The following is a 20808-nucleotide window of genomic DNA, read 5'->3' on the forward strand; positions in this document are numbered from 1 at the left end:
TAGATTAAATAAAGGACAAAATAATGCATTTACTAAAATAATAATAGAATCCATTAAATTATTACCATATTCTTAGTATTTCTTTTTTTTTTCTACTTCACTAACACAAAACTTTGTGAGTTGAGGGCTCATTGATACTCATATTTTACAGACATGAAAAATAAGGATCTGTAAATTTTCCAAGGTACACAATAAGGATGTGATGATGACATAAACCTGGATTCCCACATCCTGACTTCTGAATTCAGTCCCTTAATTCTCTACTGTAAAATGGATTTAGTGACATTTTTGAATAAGTTCCTTCTGGTTATAGAAATAAAAATCACATATTCCTGGAAACTAGATAAAAGTATATAGTGCTAAAATTGTAATTAAATTCATGAATAGAATAGAACCAGACAGGACCTTTTTCCTGCTTAATTGAAAGTTCATCCATTGTTCTTTTTTAGTACCATCTTCAGACAAAGAAAGTAGAACTCAAAGATCTGAAATGTCTTTTTTGGGATCAAAGAGCTCATAAATGCCAAATTCATAGTTTGAATACAGATCACTGACTCCTAACATCTGTGACCCTTTGGGTAAGAATTTTTGCGTCAGATAAAGAGATCAGAGACCAGAGAAACAGCTAACTTGCTAAAATGCCTGCTTAACAAACCCAAGGACCTGAATTTGATCCCCAGCACCCATCTAAGAGATGAGTGTGCACCTTTAATCCCAGTGCTGAGGAGGAGATAGGAGGATCCTTGGGGCTTCTTGGCCAGCCAGGCAAGTGGCATCAGTGAGCTCTGAGTTCACGATCAGACACTGGCTCAGCTGAGGTGGATAGCCATGGAGAGTGCAACCCAATGTTGCACTCCAGCCTCCATGTTCATGCACACGTGTGGGAGTGCTTGAATCAAGATTGGGAAAATAAAGGGCTAAGGCAGTAGGGGAAAGGAAGAATGTTGCTAGGGCAAGGGGTCCACAGGCTTACATGGAAAGGTAACAGTGGCAAGAGATAATCACATACCAGGTGAAACATGGAAGTGTTCTCCAATCTCACACTGTTAATAACACCCATTGGTAAATGATTATTTACTTAATCAGGAATACTTTATCACACTCAGACACTTGCAGTCAGGATAAAACACTGTTCAAGAAAGAGTATGTTTTGCATCTAAGCCAATGATTCTAAGTTTGAGGTTCTGGGTCTTCCAGTTCACGAGGAATAAACAGGAAAGTGACATTTTCTTTTTGAGAAGTAAGCAGCATTTATGTCACAAGACTGTGGTGAGACTTAGGTGATAGTTAGTTTCTTTTATTTGACACTGTCTAGAGTCACCTGGGAAGACAGTCTCAGTTAGGGATTAGCTAGATCAGATTGGCCTATTGCTGAGTCTGCGGGAATTGTCCTGATTAAAGGTATGGGAAGACAAAGCCTGTTAGGAATAGCATTCCTTTGTTCTTGTATCATCAGTTTCAACTTTAATCCTCCAGTATTTCAGTCATTAAGTGACTTTCCTGTCTTTTACTAGACTCTACATATGAAGGCATTCCCAGTCCAGTCCTTTTTTGTGTGGTATTTTACCATTAAAAAATGAGCACTCTGCAAAATTAAAAAAAAAAAAAAGTTTTCTAGTTTTTTAAGGAAAAAAAAATCTAAGAAATTTTAATAATTCAACTTTTAAGTATAGTTTCATGGTAATTAAATGTAGACTTTGTATGATTTATTTTCTCCATAAGAAGACTCTTAATGTTGATAGTAGATTTGAAGTTTAAAGAAAGCAGTACTTAACATGAATTGGCATCCAAACAACTATTTGTTTGGCTGTGTAAACCAGTTGCTTTAATTTAAAAAAAAATTGTGTGTGTGTGTGTGTGTGTGTGTGTGTATGTACCACAACACGTGTAGAAAGTCAGAGGACAAGTTGCAGGATTCAACTATCTCAGTTCATCGTGTTGGCCTGTGGATTGAACTTAGGTCATCACATTTGGCAGCAAGAGTTTTACTTGCTGAGTTTTATTTTTATTTTTTTTTCCAATTTTTTAAAATTAATTAATTTTTATTTATTTTACATACCATCCACAGTTCCCCACCACCACCTCCATTCTACCTTCCTCCCTCCCCCATCTACTCCTCAGAAAGGATGCTGCCTCTCATTGGAGTCAAGAAAGCATGGGACACCAAGTTGAGACAGGACTAAGCTCCTCCTCCCTGCATCAAAGCTGAGCAACGCATCCCACCATAGGGAATAGGTTTCAAAAAGCCAGTTTGTGTGCCAGGGACAGACCCTGGTCCCACTGTTAGGGGCCCCACAAACAGACCAAATTACACAACTGTCACCCACATACAGAGGGCCTAGGTCAGTCCCATGTAGTCTCCCTAGCTATTGGTATAGTGTCTGTGAGCTCCCAGGAGCTCAGGTCACCTGTCTCTGTGGGTTTCCCCGTCATGATCTTGACCCCTTCTTGCTCATATAATCTCCTCCTCTCTCTTCAACTTGACTTCTGGAGCTCAGCCCAGTGCTTGGCTGTGGATCTCTACATCTGCTTCCATCAGTTACTGGACTAGTTCCTTAGCAGTGGTTCAGCAGAGAGTTTGCTTTTTGTTGCCTTAAGAAGCATATACTGTTCTGTAGGGTGACTGAGGACGACATTTTACAACACCATGGCAATCTTCTGTTGAAATTAAGCAATGTGCTTTTATAAACAGTTCCTCTCCAATGTCACCAAGGTTTGTTAAAAAGATGTGCTAATTCTGGCTGTTGATTTTATTGTCTGAATTAGGAGCAGATGCTTTGACAACATTCCCTGTATGCATGTGTGATCTTCATCTAATTCTCATCAATTAAACTGTGTGTCTTTTAGGCAAGTCATAAAGACAATAAAAGATTCAGCTATAATTAATTGACACTGGAAATGAAAATCAACGGATAGTGGCAATTTATGAAGTTATTAGGTTTTAATATTTGTTGTGTGGTAAATATTAAATTGAGTGTTATTGCAATGTTTTATGTTATTTCCAGTGTGAAATAGCCACTGTCATCAGGACAGTTTTCAAGGTATTCTGTAGCACGAATCTTAAAAGTTCTTATTAATAAAATCAAACCTGAGGCCAGTTATTGGGGTGAATGCTGAAAGATCACAGAGACAGAACAAGCTACAGCTTCCTCACCTCGAGACAGTTCCTCAGCTGATCTTGTTTCCTTAGACTGGAAGCCTCTGTGTCCTTATCTGAATGGGTCTCAGCTGAACTGCTGCTCCTCAAAGCCTAAAAGCTTAACCAGCCAAATGCTTCTAGTTTCTGGTCTTCACGCCTTATATATCTTCTGCATTCTGCTATCACTCCCTGGGATTAAAGGCTCACTTTCTGAGGTTAAAGGCGTGTGTCATCACGCTTGGCTGTATCCTTGTGTTCTTGAACTCACAGAGATCCAGACAAATTTCTGCCTCTGGAATGCTGGGATTAAAGGCATGAGTGCCATCATTTTATAGCCTCTGTATCTAGTGGTTGTCTGTTCTCTGACCCCAGATAAATTTATTAGGGTGCACAATATTTTGGGGAACACAATACCACCCCACTATTCTCTAAAAATAATATGTTCATTGCTTCTGACTCATTTTCTCACACTTCTTAAAATCCTTCTGACCTTGCAGGTCTAGAATGAAGTCTAGTCTCTCCATTCATCTTCCTCAGTTCATGTGTGAGAAAGTGCTGGAACTGAACAAACCTGGTTTAGAAAGGAAATCTCAGTGATCCTGAGTATAGGCATTTAGCTCCCCTGACACTTGGTTTCCCTATAAAATCATGAGTTATATAGCAATTCAGGTTTTTATGAGGAAAATGCTATTTCATCTTAAGTATTCAAAATTTTATTGTCAGAAAATATTTTTCTGTAGTTTATAATGACCCATAGGTTTACTGTTCCACTGTCAACCTATAAACCACACATGCTCCAGAGATATATCTATTTGGTTTGAATGATGTTCCAACTTTTAAAAATACAAATGTGACATGAATATGCTCCTTTATGGTTGTAAGGTTAGATATAGCAACAGTGGGCCTGTACTCACTCATGGCAGCAGTGTGCATGTGGGGAATGGACAGCAGTTCCAGGCATGCCTCACTTCGGCTCATTTTTTTCCATTACCCTTTTTATTCTTCCTGTACGTGTATCTGTACCTGTAACTTGTGTTTACAATTCCTAAAGCTAACAGTTCACTTCCTATTTGAATCAATACTGTTCTAAAATTTTATTTAACTATGTGTGTCTTATGTTACATAAAAATAGGTTCATACGTATGTTAATAGACTTATCCTGCGTCATGTGTAAGCCGCTCTGGAGTAAAGTCTTAAAGACTGTACTATAAAGCTGCTGTGAAGTGAAGGTGGGAAGTCCTCAGGAGATTACCATTTCCACTAAGGCAGAGACATGCGCAGAAGGGAAAGAGTCTTGTCTACTGCTTTGACTCTTGCTAACATACCAGTTGCTTTTTGAAGCTTTTCCTTCCATTCACTGAAACCTTGGTGCTGAGCATATTCTTAAAACCCTTTGTTTTGATCAGTTTTACTTCTGTAGCTTTCCCATTGGGAAATTCTACTCACTTTCTGTTTAATTCAGTTGCTACGTAAATATGTTGAAATATTCCACTATTTTAGTTTCTAGTGTGAAAATGTTTTGTAAGAAGCAATATTAAACCACTCCCTCCACAAGTTCTCTAGATCATCAGAATTTGAAAGCATCAAGGGAGTGTACAGCTTGTCCAGTACCCCTCCTCAGACACCACTGATGTCTAGAAATGAAAATTTTAGACCTCCAACTAAAATTGAGGCCTCACGGTTCTAATTCAAATCCATGCTCACATTTTAAATAGTCACAGTTAACTATGACTATTTTAATGGTTTTGGTAAAGTAAGTAAAGTGGATTCCAATGAAATAGTTACGTTTTCCACTTAAAAATCCAAATGAACTAGTATGTGTTATTAACTAATTATGTGCCTTAATTTTATTCTCACAAAAACCATATGTGGTAACTGTAATTACTATTTTTCAATTATAATAGTGAGATTTTAGTAACAGGGAGGTGAAGGAACCTGTCAGGAATTATGGAACTCTTTGTAAGATGAATCTCAAAAGGCCTTATTAATAGGAAAAACCCATAGCCAGATATTAGGGTGAAATCAGAAAGATCAAAGAGACAGAACAAGCCACAGCCAACCTCACCTCGCCAACTCCTCAGCTGATCCTATTTCCTCAGACTGGAAGTCTTTGAGTACTCACCCAAAAGTGTCTCCAATGAGCTATTGCTAAAAAGCTTCTAGTTCCTGGTCTTCACACCTTATATACCTTTCTACTTCCTACCATCATTTCCTGGGATTACAGGTGTGTGTTTTTCCCAAGCAAAGACCAGAGGTCTCAAATCCTGGGATTAAAAGTGTGTGCTACCACTGCCTGGTTCTGGTTCCAGTGTGGCCTTGAACTCACAGAGATCCTTGAACTCACAGACGTATCTCTGCCTCCCGAATGATAGGACTGAGGGTATGTGCCACCACTGTCTCGTCTCTATGTCTCATATAGTGACTGGCTCTGTCTTCCATCCCCAGATATGTTTATTAGGGTATACAATATATTGGGGTACACAGTATAACACCACAACTCTTGATGTACATTTTAAATATTGCTATCAGGCTCCAGCTTTGTGATCTTAATCTGACTTGTCATCATCTGATACGTTCTTTATTGTGTAATGCATGTGTCATACCCATTTATAATAACTGTATAATGTGTATAGTGTTTTTGCTTTTGTACCTGTGATTCATGAAGGTTTAACTTTTAATCTTAAATGATTCTTTCTTTATTATACATTTCTATTGTAGCATATTTCTGTTGTTCCAGCTATTTCTGTGTCTGTTGACTATTATACCTAACTGACATTCTGAACTTAACTATAGTTTGTGACTTTGTTGTAGTGAAAATGTGTCTTACCAATGTGTGCCTCTCAAAACAAACTTTAGCTTTTGATGACTTTGGATGAATATAATTTTTTCTTAATAGCTTTAAGAATTACTGTGTTTTTTTCCTCCTAAGAGAATTTTTGCTCAAAACTATTCATTTCATCCTTTAAGTGAAAAGGGTGATAAAGTAATAAATGTAGTCTATTCAAATATGTAATATACTTTTGTCTGCAAATCTGTCTTAGAGGGAGAAAGTGGGAGGAGAAGAAATGGGAGGAGCTCGAGTTACAGTTGGGAAGGAGAACTTAGAAATACTCCAACAAATACTTACGTCAGTGTAGTGTGATCCTGAGCACTAAAGATTAATGTCCTAGGCTTTCAGAACTGAGCTTAGGTGTGTGAAGTCAAGCATGGCAGATCTAGGTGGTGTTAGACAAGGGATTTGAGAGAAAATCATGGGCGCATCATCCCACCCTGGTTCTGGGTCTTAATACACACTGATTTGTAGGAACTTGGAAAAAGAAGATAATCCAGATCTTAAATATTCTATTTTTAGCTTAACTGTTATTTATGTAACTGTTCGTTTACAGGTTCTAAAAGAAAGCCAGTCATACTTAACTTGACTATTTTTGGAATTGTGAAAAAAATGTAAATTATTTTAGCTCATTATAAATAGCTAATTATCAGTTACTCTGGTTTTATATTTAACTACTTAAATACCTATTTGCATAAAAGTGACATAAAACCAAATTAATTTGAGAGTGATTTTCATTTCATACCATTACTTTTTTTTTATAAATAGGCCTTTGAAATAAAAGCACAATATTCTAAACACACACACACACACACACACACACACACACACACATTATATTTCATTGGATGTACATACAGGTTCTTCCCTGTCTATTATAAAAATCTTGTAATAGTTCATCTTTTGATAATAATTATGGTTCCTTATCCCTCTTCTGCAGTGTTCTTTAAGCCTTGGGTATAGGAGTGTTTTGTAGATGCATCCATTTGTACCAAGTTCTACAACTTTGCATTTTAATTGGTTGTGGTTTTCTTTATTTTTTCTGTCTGTTTCAAAGAGAGGTTCCTTGATGAGGGATGAGGACTGTAATTACCTGTGGGATAAGGACAGTACTTAAAATGTATTAGGGATTATGCTGATTTTAAAAAGTGGTAGTTGTAGGTTTTCTTCCACTATTCATGATTTCACTAGCATTGAGTAGTTAGTTAGTTAGTTAGTTAGTAGTTAGTAGTTAGTTAGAAGTTAGTTAGTTTCTAGTATCCTGCATGGATTCCCTCTTGGTGAGTAGTTCTAAAGTACAATTAGAGTGCTTTGTTACCACTAAGCTATGCATGCCATAACTAGACCTTTAGGGATGTTGTGCATGCTGATTGAATATGTCATTTATAGATGCATATCTGGGTAGGACTGTTGATTTCTTCCCTCCTTTGGAGGCTTGCATAGCAACTTCTGGTATCATGAAAGCTAGTCCTCAGGGAGGAGGCATTCAGATTAGTTCCAGCTCATTGGCCTTTGGGACCTGTGTCTGAAGGGCATGGTATCTTTAGTAATAGGGACTTATCTTCCACCACTGGGTGGAAACCAAGAGCAATAGCAATAGGCTACATTATTTGGCAGTCTCTTGGACAACTCTGATCAACAGCTCAAAAATGGACTTCTCACGTCTAGTATTGGGGTTTTTGTTAGGTGGTCTTTGGCTTTTATGAGAAAAGTTCATTTTAACTATATTTATGCATTTATACACAGAATTATGCATGGTATAGGTTATTTTAGACACATAATAAATAATATGATTCCTTATGAATTTTAAGGCATTCTTCTTATAATTTTAATAATAGAATTTTATTGGATTTCTTCACAGTGTCTTATAAAAATCTTATGATAGACATCTCTTAATATGTGTTGCTCTATAAACCATTAAGGGAGTTCATCCCTGGGAAAGGCTAAATTTGCTTCTCCAAGCAGTCAATAGTTGCCTGTAGCTCATGAAATTATCCTTCTATATTAATATGTCCATTTGATATTGTTTTTGTTCAGTCTTGTTTATGCAGCCATAAACAAGGAGAGACTGTTTCATAGCAGACATCTTGGTATTCTGGCTCTTGTAATCTTTGCATGCTATCTTCCAGGGTGTTCCTTGAGCTACAGATGTAGGGATGTGTAATTCCATTTTACATCCATTGTACTATGTAGTCAAAGTCACTCAAAGTTAATAACAACACCATAAAAACTCCCATTTTGCTAATTGTTTATGCAGTATGAGTTTATATGCTATTATCATAAGTAAGACTCTTCTTTTTAAATGTTATCTTGCTACCTGTTTGAAACATACTTGCATACAGCATGTGACAAACCTAGATTCTAGAGAACAGAAGGTTACAATTTGTAGATGATGTAGAATGGGATGAATGAAAATGTATCAAATGTATAAATTTAACTGTTACTATTATAGACTATTTTACAGATCACAGAAATAAAAACACTGATTTCAGAGAAAGTGACAATAAATGGCACACACACACACACACACACACACACACACACATACACACAAGAAAGCACTTATATCATTAAAGAGTAACTTATACATGTTGAAGAAACAAAATATTGTGGGAAATAGGATCTTCTGCATCTAGTATTGCTTAAGGCAGTAAGTTGTGCATTATTTTTACAAACTTCAAAACATTTCACAGTATATTATTATTTTTCAGTTCTTAGCGTGTATATGTGTGTGTGCCTGTATGTAAAATGGATTTTAATTATTTTCATCTCTCATCTCCTTGCACCTCCCTTCCCTGCTGAAACATCCCTTTCTCCTGTTCTTTTGTATCACACTGAGCTTAATTAGAGATGCTTTCTTGAGCATGGATAGAAGGTTATTTATTGGAGTAGAGATAAATTATTGGCTACATCACCAAAGAAAATGAAATCCTGATAAAATTTTTAAGGAAAGATAGGGCTTCATGGACTTTTTCTCTATCCATGATGAAATATTGAAGGTCCTCGTCTTGTACAAGTCTTGAACAGGTAAGTACAGCTGCTGTGAGAGAGGGTAGAACAGCTTTGTCATGTCCAAAAGGCATTATGTTGCTCATCTAGTCCCATCCACTGACTTTTACATTCTTTCTGAACCTCTTCTGTGGTATTACTTGAACCTTGGGGGAGGTGATAGAGATACTACATTTAGGACCAAGCATATCAGCATTACTTACTCTTAGCTTTTTGTCATGTTATTATGGGATATTTAGATCATACTCTGACACTCCTGAGACTGACAAAGTTTACTATGAATCAGAGCTGGCTACTAGCTGATCAGTATCAGCCATAGAGGTTTTGGAGGACCCAGGACATACAGAGAGACACAGAAAATAGTAGGGAGAGGTTAGACAGATTCATGGCCGTTTTGGATCGAGGAAGGAGAAAGGAGGTCAGTGCTCACCCCTCCACTGCTTCTCTGATCAACTAGATTTTGACCTCATATATGACTCCTGACTTTTTTATTAATAGGATAATTTAGATAATCATTACAAGCATATAGGCTTTTGCATTAACCACTGCCCACTGCAATAAGCTTTTATGATGAAGCTGCAGCACTGTTCTATAAATATAAAAATGAATATCTAGAAAGCAATTTGACATCATCATATTGCAAAATGAATTTCAGCAGGCCTCTAAACGAATCAGGAAGTGGTTGGTTATGAACTGAACAGTCACTCCACTGTTGTGCTAGAGGGTACACCTTACCTGGAAGGTCCTTGGCTCACAGAGCTCACACATCAATAAGACTGTTGATCACTTTCTCCCCAGCACCTTCTAGCACCATGAAAGCTAAACAGCAGGAAGAAAACTTCTAGCTCAGTTCTAGCTTGATTCCCTGTTTCATTACCTGGGTAAAGTGGCTTCAGCAGCAGGATCTTACCATTAAATTCTAATAGACAAGAAAGAACAATCACAATAGCCTATCTTGTTTTAGGGAGGTGCGTCTCTGGAGCTTCTGTGACAAGGAACTCTCAAGAAGGTTATCTTATAACTAGCACTGGGGTTTTTATTTAATAACACATAGCTTCTGGGAGAAGCATGTATCTTGTCATTTCCTGCAAAACATTAGATCGTTTCTGTCTTTTTCTTTCTCCACAACGTCTAGTTTGTGTTGCCCTGCTAGTCCTGGGTGCATGGGCTGTCCTGATGTGTGGTTAGCCAACCAGCGTTTAGTTACATCATTAAAGAAAACTAACTCTTCCTTTCCCAGAAGATACCAAATGTCAGTAGCTCTTCAATTCATGGTGGGAATTCATGTCTACCTTCCCTCTATTTTAGGATTTGTCTAGATGAACTTGTACAGGTAAGGTCTTGTGGATGCTGACATAGTTGCCATGAGGTCATACGTACAGCTATGCTGTGTGTCTAGAAAACACTCTTCCTCTGATCTTTTCAACCACCTTTGGCTCCTACAGTCTTTCTGCCTCTTCTGTAAAGATTCATGAACCTTGGAGGGAGGAGTGTGATATGAATGGCAAGCCTACTTAGGGCTTATTTACTGTAAGTTTTTTTTTTTCTCTGAATGTTGACCAGATGAAGATTTTTGTTAATTGCCATCTACTGAGAAGAAAGAGAAGCTTGTTGATAAGTGTGAGAGATACTCAGATTGATGGGAATATCATTAAGTCATTAGGAGTCATTTAAAACTATTTCCATCTAAGAAAAATATTATTGGGTTCCTCTCTAGTGTAGGAGGTGTGGGGATCCTAGTGCTCACAGATAATCACTAGGGAACTAAATGTTAAACACACGGTTGTCCCTTCAAAGGAAGGGATGGATGCATAACCTGTTGTCTGCCCAGAAGGCTGGGCGTGGACATGGTGACTTTTGAGATACCTGTGTGACCAAGACCATACCGGATCCTCCTCTAGACTCTCAGGAGTCCCCAGCCAGACACGGAGGAGGCAAGTTGACAAGGCAGAACTGAGAAAAGGTACCAAGTAATGTGGCTAAATGTAGATAAGAATTATGAGTTAATTTAAGTGTAAGAGCTAGTCAGTAATAAGCCTGAGCTAATGGCCAACCAGTTATAAATATTAAGCCTCTGTGTGATTATTTTACAAAAGGCTGTGGGATTGTGGGTGAGAGCTTTGTCCCGACCGCAGGCCAGGCAGGACACAGGGAAACTTAAAACTACAGAGCCGGAAAGGAAGGTGTCACATGTACTTAACAAAGAGTTATGATGTTGTCACACTCGATCTTTTTAAACTTACTTTGTACATTATTATGCACACAGGATTGAGTTAATTATCACCAGGAAAGTTTTTACCAAATTGTGCTGTGCTTGAATATGCCCAAAATTAACTACTACATGGGATCAGACTCCCTGAGTTTGAACCAACATTGGTTGCTTAGTTGTGTCGAACAGAACTGCCTTTTTGCCTCCTGTGGATCATTACTCTGGTGTCTGTGGAAGTTGCAGAGACCCCTGAACTCTAGAGTCTATCACCTATCTGTAAAATATTTTTGGTCCTTTTAACAGTACCTGATCCATCTGATGGATGGTCTGAGATCCAATCAAAATATGGTTGGTTACTCCTATAACATTGTTGCTACTTTAGCACCAGTGAGTAATATCTTCCCAGGCCAAATTTTAGTGTAGCTTGCCAGGGTCATTGCTGGGTGATATTGAGGTTTATTTGTTCCTTAGTACCTTAGTATTTTCCAGCATTATGAATGCTAGGCAGTAGTAATAAAGCCCTTTACACACACACACAAAATCAGTAGTCTTGCCATAAACAAATAACAAACATTAAAAATAATCAGGGACACAATCACATAGCCTAAATATATTTCATAATGAAAGCAAGGAATTAAATTATTTAATAAAAACTATAAGATTTGAAGAAAGAAATTAAAGACAGCAGAAGATGGAAGATCTCCCATGCTCAACAATTGATAGAATTACTATTGTGAAAATGGCCATTTTACCAAATACAGTCTACATATTCAGCACTATTCCCATCACAGTTCCACTCAATTCTTCAAAGAATTGAAAAAGTAATCTTAAATTTTGTTTAAAAAAATGCACACAACCTCCCTCCCCCCCCAAAAAAAAATAAGAAGGAGAAAATAGTTATGATAATTAAAAGAATTAATGGCGGTATCACCATCCTGATTTGAAGCTATACTACAGTGCTATATTTATAATAACATCATAGTACTGTCATAAGAGCAAATTCCTACCTTCAGTATACCCACCCTTCACTTTCAAATCTCATTCTGTATCCTTCTCTAAACAAGGCATACTCTTCAAGATACAGGCATAGGTAACGACTTTATGCAGAGGATTCCAGTTGTTCGGGAAATATGGCCAGCAATTGACAAAAGGACTGTACAAAATTATAAAGCTTTTATACTATAAAGGTAACTATTATTGAGTTAAGAGACAAAATGGAACAAAACATTTCCTAGCTAAGCATCTGACAGAAGTAGTGTATAGAATATAGAAAGAGCCAAACAAGCTACACACTAAAAACTAAGTTAAAAAAATTGTCTGTGGAGCTAAGTAGATTTTTTTGAAAAGAAGAAACACAAATTGCTAATAAATGGTGTTCAACATCAGAGAAATAAAATTAAACCATTTTGAGATTGCATCTAATCAGAATAGCTATTATAAACAAAATGGGACAAATGCTGAAGGGGGTTCCTTATCCATTGTTGGTAGGAGTCTAAACTGCTGCAGTGCCTTTGGAAATCAGTGTGAGGATTCTTCAGAAAGCTAAAAAAGGAACTGCTGGATTACTTAGCACTACTACTTCTTGACATATACCCAACAGACATTGTACCCTGCAACAAAGATACTGCACATCCATATTTATTGTGGCTTTATTCACAATAGTGAGGAAATGGAGCCAGCCTAGATGCCTATCATTGGATGAATACTTAATGAAAATGTGGTGTATATGCACAGTGAAATTTTATTTAGCTGTAAAGAAAAGTAAAATTGCTGCTATAATCTTAATTTGAAAAACTGCTTCTAACAAGAGTGGGCTAGATTTTTAATTCATTGAACAAATCGATTTTAAATAAGTAGAACTGACATATCTGATTTTTACAAAGAAATATAAATAAGGAGCAATGAAAAGAGATCTTACAATATTACTTTGACTAGAATTAGATATATCAGTCAGTATTCATTGCTTTTAAAACATGCAGATTGGTCCATTAAGACACAAGCTAGCAAATACTATATTGTTACTGTGAGAGTAAATACAGGGTTAATGTGTGTGTGTGTGTGTGTGTGTGTGTGTGTGTGTGTGTGTGTACGTACTGTACTTCTGGTTAAATTTTTTTTTCAACTATCAGTGACTTTATAAAATTATATATGTTTTTTTAATACACTTTTAAAATATTGAATTTACTACCAATAGTATAGCTCATTCCTGAATAAAATGTGTATCTTTTCTCCATAAAGCGCACGTTAGCCCTTTGTATTTAGAAACACTAAATGAATTTTAACATAATATTTTAAGGCAATTTACACAGTAAAATCTTTAACTAAAAGCAAAAAAAATACTTTAAGTTTGCCAGCACACACACCACCAAGAAGACACATGTCTACAGTATGAGACTTGATATAATAAGACAGAGAATTGCCTTACACTGGGTTTGATGGCTCAGAGTTTTCACTGCTCTGCTATTACAGCATAGCACTGCATTTTAGTATATTGAATAACTGTAAAAATGCCTTAAGAATTGATGTAAAGGTAACAGGTAAACTTTAGTCAATAAATACCACAATTCAGTAATAAATTATGGAAAGGAAATGTGTTTGCATATGTGTATATTTTTGCATGTATATTGTAACTATATCTTGAGCATCTTGAAGGCAATGGTACTTGATTAGCAGTGGTGATAGCCAGCACATAGATCATAGTCCCCCAAAAGTACTACCCAATCAAAATAAAACTAGAAAAATAAACAGTTCTTCAGGTAAATGGTCAATTTCAAGGTTAATGTAAGAAAAGATTGGACTATTTTTTCAGGATCTTGTAATGACAGAAGAAAAAATGCAAGAATAAAAAGATAATTATTGATTAGAATTGCATAAGAGACAAACTGGAAAAGTCTTTAATTACCAAAGTTGGAATTAATTAACCAAATAAAGTAATATTTGGTGATAACATTAAGAACAAAATAAAATAAGTTTGAATCATTATTGATATCAGGGAATCAAAATGTAAACAGATATATGAGAGAAAAGATAGTTAATAAATGTAGAAAAATAGAGCATTCTGCAAAATACCGCTGCAATGTACGTGACAGACAATCTCACAAGTGTGTTATGAGTAGTGGGGGAAAGATTAAGAAAAAAACAGAATCTACCTGGACTAAAGTATCTTCCTAGTATACCTACTAAATACAGTAATCTTTGAAAAAATCTGATGCCCACATAATTAGACAGTCAAGATATATATCATTGGCAATAATACACATTAGTATTATCATTAATGCTCTTGGTTTGATTTCCCAAGAAGTTTCCAGCCCTGTTTTTGTGATATTCTTATGAAATATGTGTTAGTTCATTCTAAATTAAATTTAAATTAAAAGCTGTGGTGAAAGTTCATATATATGTTCTACAGACTAACTAGTCAGTACTTTTCCAAAATAGCATCTCTAGAAAGGTAGGTTAGAAATTCCTATAACTCTAGAACTCAGGAAGCCAAGAAGGGAGGATGATGAACTTGAGGCCAGCCTGGTCTACATGTTGAAGCCATGTCGAAGCCATGTCTCAAGAAACAAACGAAAATGTCTAGGTCATGAAAAAATGTGAAGACCCAGAGACTACTAAAATCAGAGGATGCTGAGGAGACTTAGCAGCTAAATATAACATGGGGAGCTGGAAAGGATCTTGGGATGGGAGAAGATCATTTACAGAGAAATGGGTAAATATCAAATCAGGACTATTTTATTTCATAATACTGTGTTACTATTAAGATCCTGTACTTTATATAACATGTTAACATTAGGGGAAATGAGTGAAAGAGAAAACATTCTTTGCTGTTTTTCTTCCACATGAGGGTGTGTTTCAGATGAGAACATTTTAAAACTATAATTAAAATTGTGATAATGAAGTGGGCCAAAGTAAAACGAGAAACTGATGACTCTTTTGGCCTCAAACAATAGAGCGAGACTTAGGGTGTAACTCATGTTGCAAAGAACATATTTGTATTACTACCACATGAAAAATGCTTTTAAAAGCCTGCATATTAAATATGGATACTCCTTATAATTATATAGATATTGAAGAAGGAGAAGAAGGTTGCATTTGAGATATACTTTTAAAACAGCAATCTTAAATACTTCTCTGTCTTTTGTCCAACTTCTGTTTTTATGTAACTGAGGAAGTCCTCAATAAATCTTCATTGAATGAGTGGAGGAGAAATTGCTTTCAAAGCATTATACGAAAATGGGATGCTCACCATAGATAAATCTAGATAAAAGCTGAATACTAATCACTTTAGAGCACAGCAGTCTTTGTGTGACAGTACTTTATAAATAGTGTAAGTTTGTATACAGAATCTAGATGTTACAAAAAGCAACAGAGAGCTCTTTCACTGAACAAGACCTAGTTAGCTCAGGACCTTGAATATAATACATGTTCATTAGATTGACTTCTGTTGATATTTTTGGAAAAATAAATTAAAAGGCAATCTGAGCATGAAGTACAACAATAAAAAGTTTAAAAATAGGTTATGTTAGCTACTTAGTAATTAAAATGAGCCAACTGTGATTGGTGTTAGCCAGTTTTGAAATACCAACCTTCAAAGCCTTATAAACAGTGAAGCATCACAGCTTTGGCACTAATTGGATCTTGCAAGGCTTTTAATAAGACTGAGTGTCACTTACTTTAGCAGTTAACAGCTGACTAGATCACAAAGTTCCACTACTTCCCAAAACTTTTGCAGGATAAATCATCATTGATAATATCAACCGCAAAAGTTTTCAGTGGAAGAACTAGGTTGATTAGTGCACAAGCACCTATAGCAGAAATAATGTAAATACTTTCTGGCGTCTACCAGTCCCTACATACCATCAGCTCCTCTTCTTATTTGTCCTAGGAGGTGGGAAGGAGAAGGACTATAAGGCCTGAAGTAAGTGGCTAGACCTGGTTTCTCATAGAACCTTTAATTGCTCTTTACCTAGCAGCTTCTAGCAGGCCCACAGGCCCAACTTATCCTTTTCTTTTTGTATCTTCCTCTTGGAGAAAACAAGCAATCTGTTTCTTGAAAAAAAATTCTCTTTATTTCTCTCTGACTTCATTGGCCTTTCTTTCTTCATCATTTTCTTTGCCTTACATGTCTTGCTGGCCTCTAAATTTTGCAGCCGCCCAGGGTTTATGTTACTTTCTACTGGTGCATAACAAATTACCATAAACTTGGTGTTTTAAAATAACACCCATTTTATAATCTGTTTCTATGGAGCAGAAGTCTAGTCATAACTCAGCTGAATCCTCTTTTATGACTGCACTCAGGCTGTCCTCTGCAACTGGGATGTTATCTGAATAACAGATTTATTTCCACACTTGCTCAGATTGTTGGAAGAATTTATTTCCTGAAGGCTATGGGAAAGAAGGGCTTGCTCTTTGCTTGAGTGGAATCTGGTAGTTTTGCAAAGTGGCAGCTAGAGGCTGTCCTTGGTTCTTGTCTATGCAGGTTCCTTGATGTGTATTTGCTTTGCTAGAGAGTAAAACCCAGGCAAGATTAAAGCTATAGTATTAATGTAGTCATGCGTTTATAGTGTGTAATTTGGAGAAATTTTGTCATTTCTATCATTTTATGGGTTATAAACAAATTAGAAAGTTCGCTCTTGTTCCAGGCTATGGGAATCATGAGGGGTGTGAACACCAGAAGTTGAAGAGTGGGGGACTCCCAGAAGCCTACACAGTCTAAGGATAGTTCTCCCTTACCCTCTTCTCTTGCCATTCATACCCATATCTCTAGGTTTTAGAATTAGGCCTACGAGACAGCTCATGTTTCACAAATGAGTTTCTCCAATGGTCTGACTTTTCAGCACCACTAATTGTCAGCTGTCCTTTTCACTGCTTAAATCAAAGACACGTGCATCATCCCATAGTCTGCGTTCTCATACATGGCAGATTGACTTATTAGGTTTTGTCCCACCTATTTCCAAACTATTTCTTCTTTATCAAAATTCTTATTTTATTCTCTGCAAAACCTGCATATTCTGTTCTTTTTTTCTTCTTGAAACTTTTGTGTTCCATTCCCAACACCGACCTGCTTGCTATCCTTTAAAAAGTGAAATGCACATCCACTTTTAGGGCCCTTTACTGGACATTTCCCGTTCCTTGAGACCTCTTTCTCTGTGTGGTAAAGGAGATCCAAAAGTGTTTGAACTCTGTTATCCCTGTTGTTTAGTTCAAATCACCCTCACAATACTTGGCTCTCCAGTGCTGATACTGTGCCGGCTCTTGTTGAGGATCCCTGTTCCCTGCAAGAATGTGAATATCATGAATGTCTTGTTATTTCTTCTATTCTAAGCCCGTAACTCTGTGCCTGCAATGTATATATATAGGTATTCTTTTAATATTATTAAATTAGTAAGCAGGTCAGTGAGTGGGTGAATGGAATCACTCTCTCATCTTTGGGTCTTTAGCCCTCTACTTAAATCCTGGAATCTTGAGTGCCTGCAGAAGTATAATTTCTTCAAACTTTTTCATCTTGTTATATCTTGGCTTGTGTGCCTGTCATTAACTGAAATGTAACTAACTCTTGACTGTCCTTTCCAGTCTTAATAGGGACTGACTGCTTTCTTTCTTTCCTTCAACTAACTCCAGACTTGCTTCTAAGATTGGCCACAGAGAACCCCAGGGCTACTGCTTTGATTTTGCTTTTCATAGAAACTCATAGCTTTTCTCTGTCAGATTATACTCTGTTAAGTGTTGCCTTTCTTCAAACAAGGCTGTATCTACGTTGTTGAATTTCTCAAAACTTCTCTGATTCCAAAATTGAGAAGTACATAATGTAGGTAATGGCTGGTTCCCGATTCCTCATTCAATATCTTTCCTATAGTTTTCATCTCTGTGGCCTGTCTCTTGTTTGTCCTGTTTTTTAATTCTTTTTGTCTTTACACATGTTAAAATCTGTCTTGTGGGATAAGATTCATTTCTACTTCAGTCTAAAATATTAAATAGACATATGCATTTTCTTCTGTAATTTTACTTTGAAGTGTTAATTTACTGATGAATTGGTTTTAGGGACAAACAGTAAAAAAAGACTCCTCCTATTTCCTAAATTTACATTGCTATAGTAGTTGCTCCTTGGCCAGAATTCTTCATGGGTGCCTGACTACAGGTAGATGTCACTCATGGAAGTTGCTTATAGATAAAGTAGTGTATTCAACTGGGGTTGAGAAAAACTTGCAAACCCTTTTCCTAGAACTAAAGGCAGACAAGTATGGTTTCATCTTTCCCCATACTTTGCTTTCATTTCATGTTTGAGTCCTTTCATAAAATTTCTTTTAATTAGGTGTCCTGTCTATGTAAATAAACATTTGCTTCCAATGGAGTAGTATGTGATGGTTTTTGGGTAACACAGCCTACTCACCTTTAATCATTTTCTGTTTCTCTGAAAACTCACATCTTCTACTATGCTTTTAGGAAGCTGAGTAAAATCTCAAATCTTTTGGAGGAGAGCAGTTGCAGTCAAGTGACTAGAGGTAATGAGAAAATAAGAGGAGTGGGTTAGAATGTCCAAGATTAGAATTCCATTACAATTTTCCATTTTGAGTAACTTTAGAATCATGTTTCTGCCAAGTCTGGCAGTGGTTTGTAACCCCAACTTGGCAAGACTTGAGTAGGAAGATCACAAATCCAGGGGCTTCCTGGGCTACTGTGTAAATTTGATGTTTGCCTGTGCTACAAGTGTGAATTCAAGGTCTGCTGCTCCACAGTATGAATTCAAGGTTGGCCTGAGCTACAGTGTGAACTCAGGGTCTGCTGCTCCATGGTATGATTTCAAGGTCTGCCTGGGCTACAGTGTAAATTCAGGGTCTGCTGCTATGGTATGATTTCAAGGTCTGCCTGGGGTACAGTGTGAATTCTGGGTCAGCTGCTCCATGGTATGATTTCAAGGTCTGCCTGGGCTATAGTATGAATTCAAGTCTGCTGGAGCTGCTTGCACAGACCTTTCCTCAGAATAAAAAGTAAAAAAAAAAAAAAAAAAAAAAGGTTGAGATAAAGCACAGTTGTACAGTTCTTTCTTAGCATAATACACACACACACACACACACACACACACACACACTCATGCACGCGTCTCAGTCATTCACACTCACACACACCAAATCATGCTTCCTTTTTTGAGGGGTGGTGATGTAAGGAATTAAACCCTCTGATAGGGAGTTTGGTAAAAAAATAAAATTCACATTGGTGCCATATTTTTAAGTGTATGTGCTCATCAACACTCTTTATGTTGATGGGAATCAGTCTAACTACAGGAAGAATAAGAGGCAGATGAGATGTAAGTTTCTAAAATGTTTCCAAAATAACACATTTCCTATCAGGAGAAAAATGTTTTCCTTGATAGAGTAACTTCATAGTGTTAACCACACAAACAGTAGGATGCAGAAGAAAATGTGTGTACTGTCAGTGAACACATTCAAGAACACATTTGTTACAAGTAGTCCACATACTTAGAAAAATAAATCTTCCTTTTGGCCAGCTGAGACCACCACCAAGTGTTTTAGAATATTCCATCCATCATTTTAGTGTTAAGAGCGCCCCCTGGTGTGACTTTATAATCATATGTTTATGTGAAATTTACAAGTTTTTTGTTTTTTTATTTTTAAGATCTCCTTATAGTGATTGGCTTTCGTTTTATGTTAGGTTGGCCAGTATAAATATGGTGGGTGCCTTTCCAAAGAGCTTTTCTGGTGCTCATTCCTGCTCATATCTAGGATCAGTTTGAAAGGAGAATATGAGGATATGCGATTGCTAAAGTTCTTGATTTCATATTAATATGCCATTTAATAATTGTGCAATTACACAGCTATAACTACTGATATTATTACAGAGGTATATATGGTTTTTGGTAGTAACAACATAGTTATGGTAAATTGCCTTGTACAGTTCTTTTTTGGTAAATTCATGAACATTTTATTAATTAAACAAGAGAACTCAATTATGTTTTTTTTAATCCATCATGTGAAAAAATACACAAATCTTTAGATTTCCTTAGAAACTTCTTGTTCCCCTACAGCCACTGAACTTGAAATGTCAATAATCTTCATTTCTGTATCATGTCCAGGGATCTTAGCTTCCCCTGCCACCCAGTAAGCAGATGTCTTACTGAATATTCCCAGTCAAGACCAGTAGAGTATTTGTTTACAACTGCTAGTTTTCCTTCTAATTGTTTTCATCTTTTAAAAATAATTAAATATTTCTTGTGACATTAAATCACATTTATTATTCTAAAATATATGTTTGTAAATTTGACAGTGGTAGTTATTTTCTCCTATTCTCTCTTTTCTAGACTAAATGTTACCGATTATTCCTGCAGGTTTAGTGTCTCCAATGTGATGATTGTAGGGATACTACATTAATTTGTCATTGTTTTTATCTTCTTTTGCAGATTCCTTTCTCTAATTTTGAAGCTGCCATCCAGGTACATACATCAGCCCCTGTTTCGTTGAATTACTGTGTTTGAATCCTAGTTTTTATATTTACTGTAGAAATCAACCATGATGTTTGGGCAGACCAGTGACTCTCAGGCTTTATCTCATCTTTCAGGGAAAAGTGCAGAACACATCTCCTGGGACATTGTTAATATACACTTTA

The 20808-nt window shown here is 36.5% G+C and overlaps 1 protein-coding gene across 1 annotated transcript in view; it reads left to right on the forward strand.

Annotated features, from left to right (window-relative positions):
- The window catches only part of LOC118592373 (cytochrome c oxidase subunit 7B, mitochondrial), a 125557-nt gene that overhangs the window by 38044 nt on the left and 66705 nt on the right, over nt 1-20808 (forward strand). The window contains exon 2 of the mRNA XM_036201259.1: nt 20603-20635. The gene's annotated coding sequence lies outside the window, so the exon portion shown is untranslated. The remainder of the gene's footprint in view (nt 1-20602; nt 20636-20808) is intronic.

Source organism: Onychomys torridus, chromosome 10, assembly GCF_903995425.1.
Source record: "Onychomys torridus chromosome 10, mOncTor1.1, whole genome shotgun sequence".
NCBI lineage: Eukaryota > Metazoa > Chordata > Mammalia > Rodentia > Cricetidae > Onychomys > Onychomys torridus.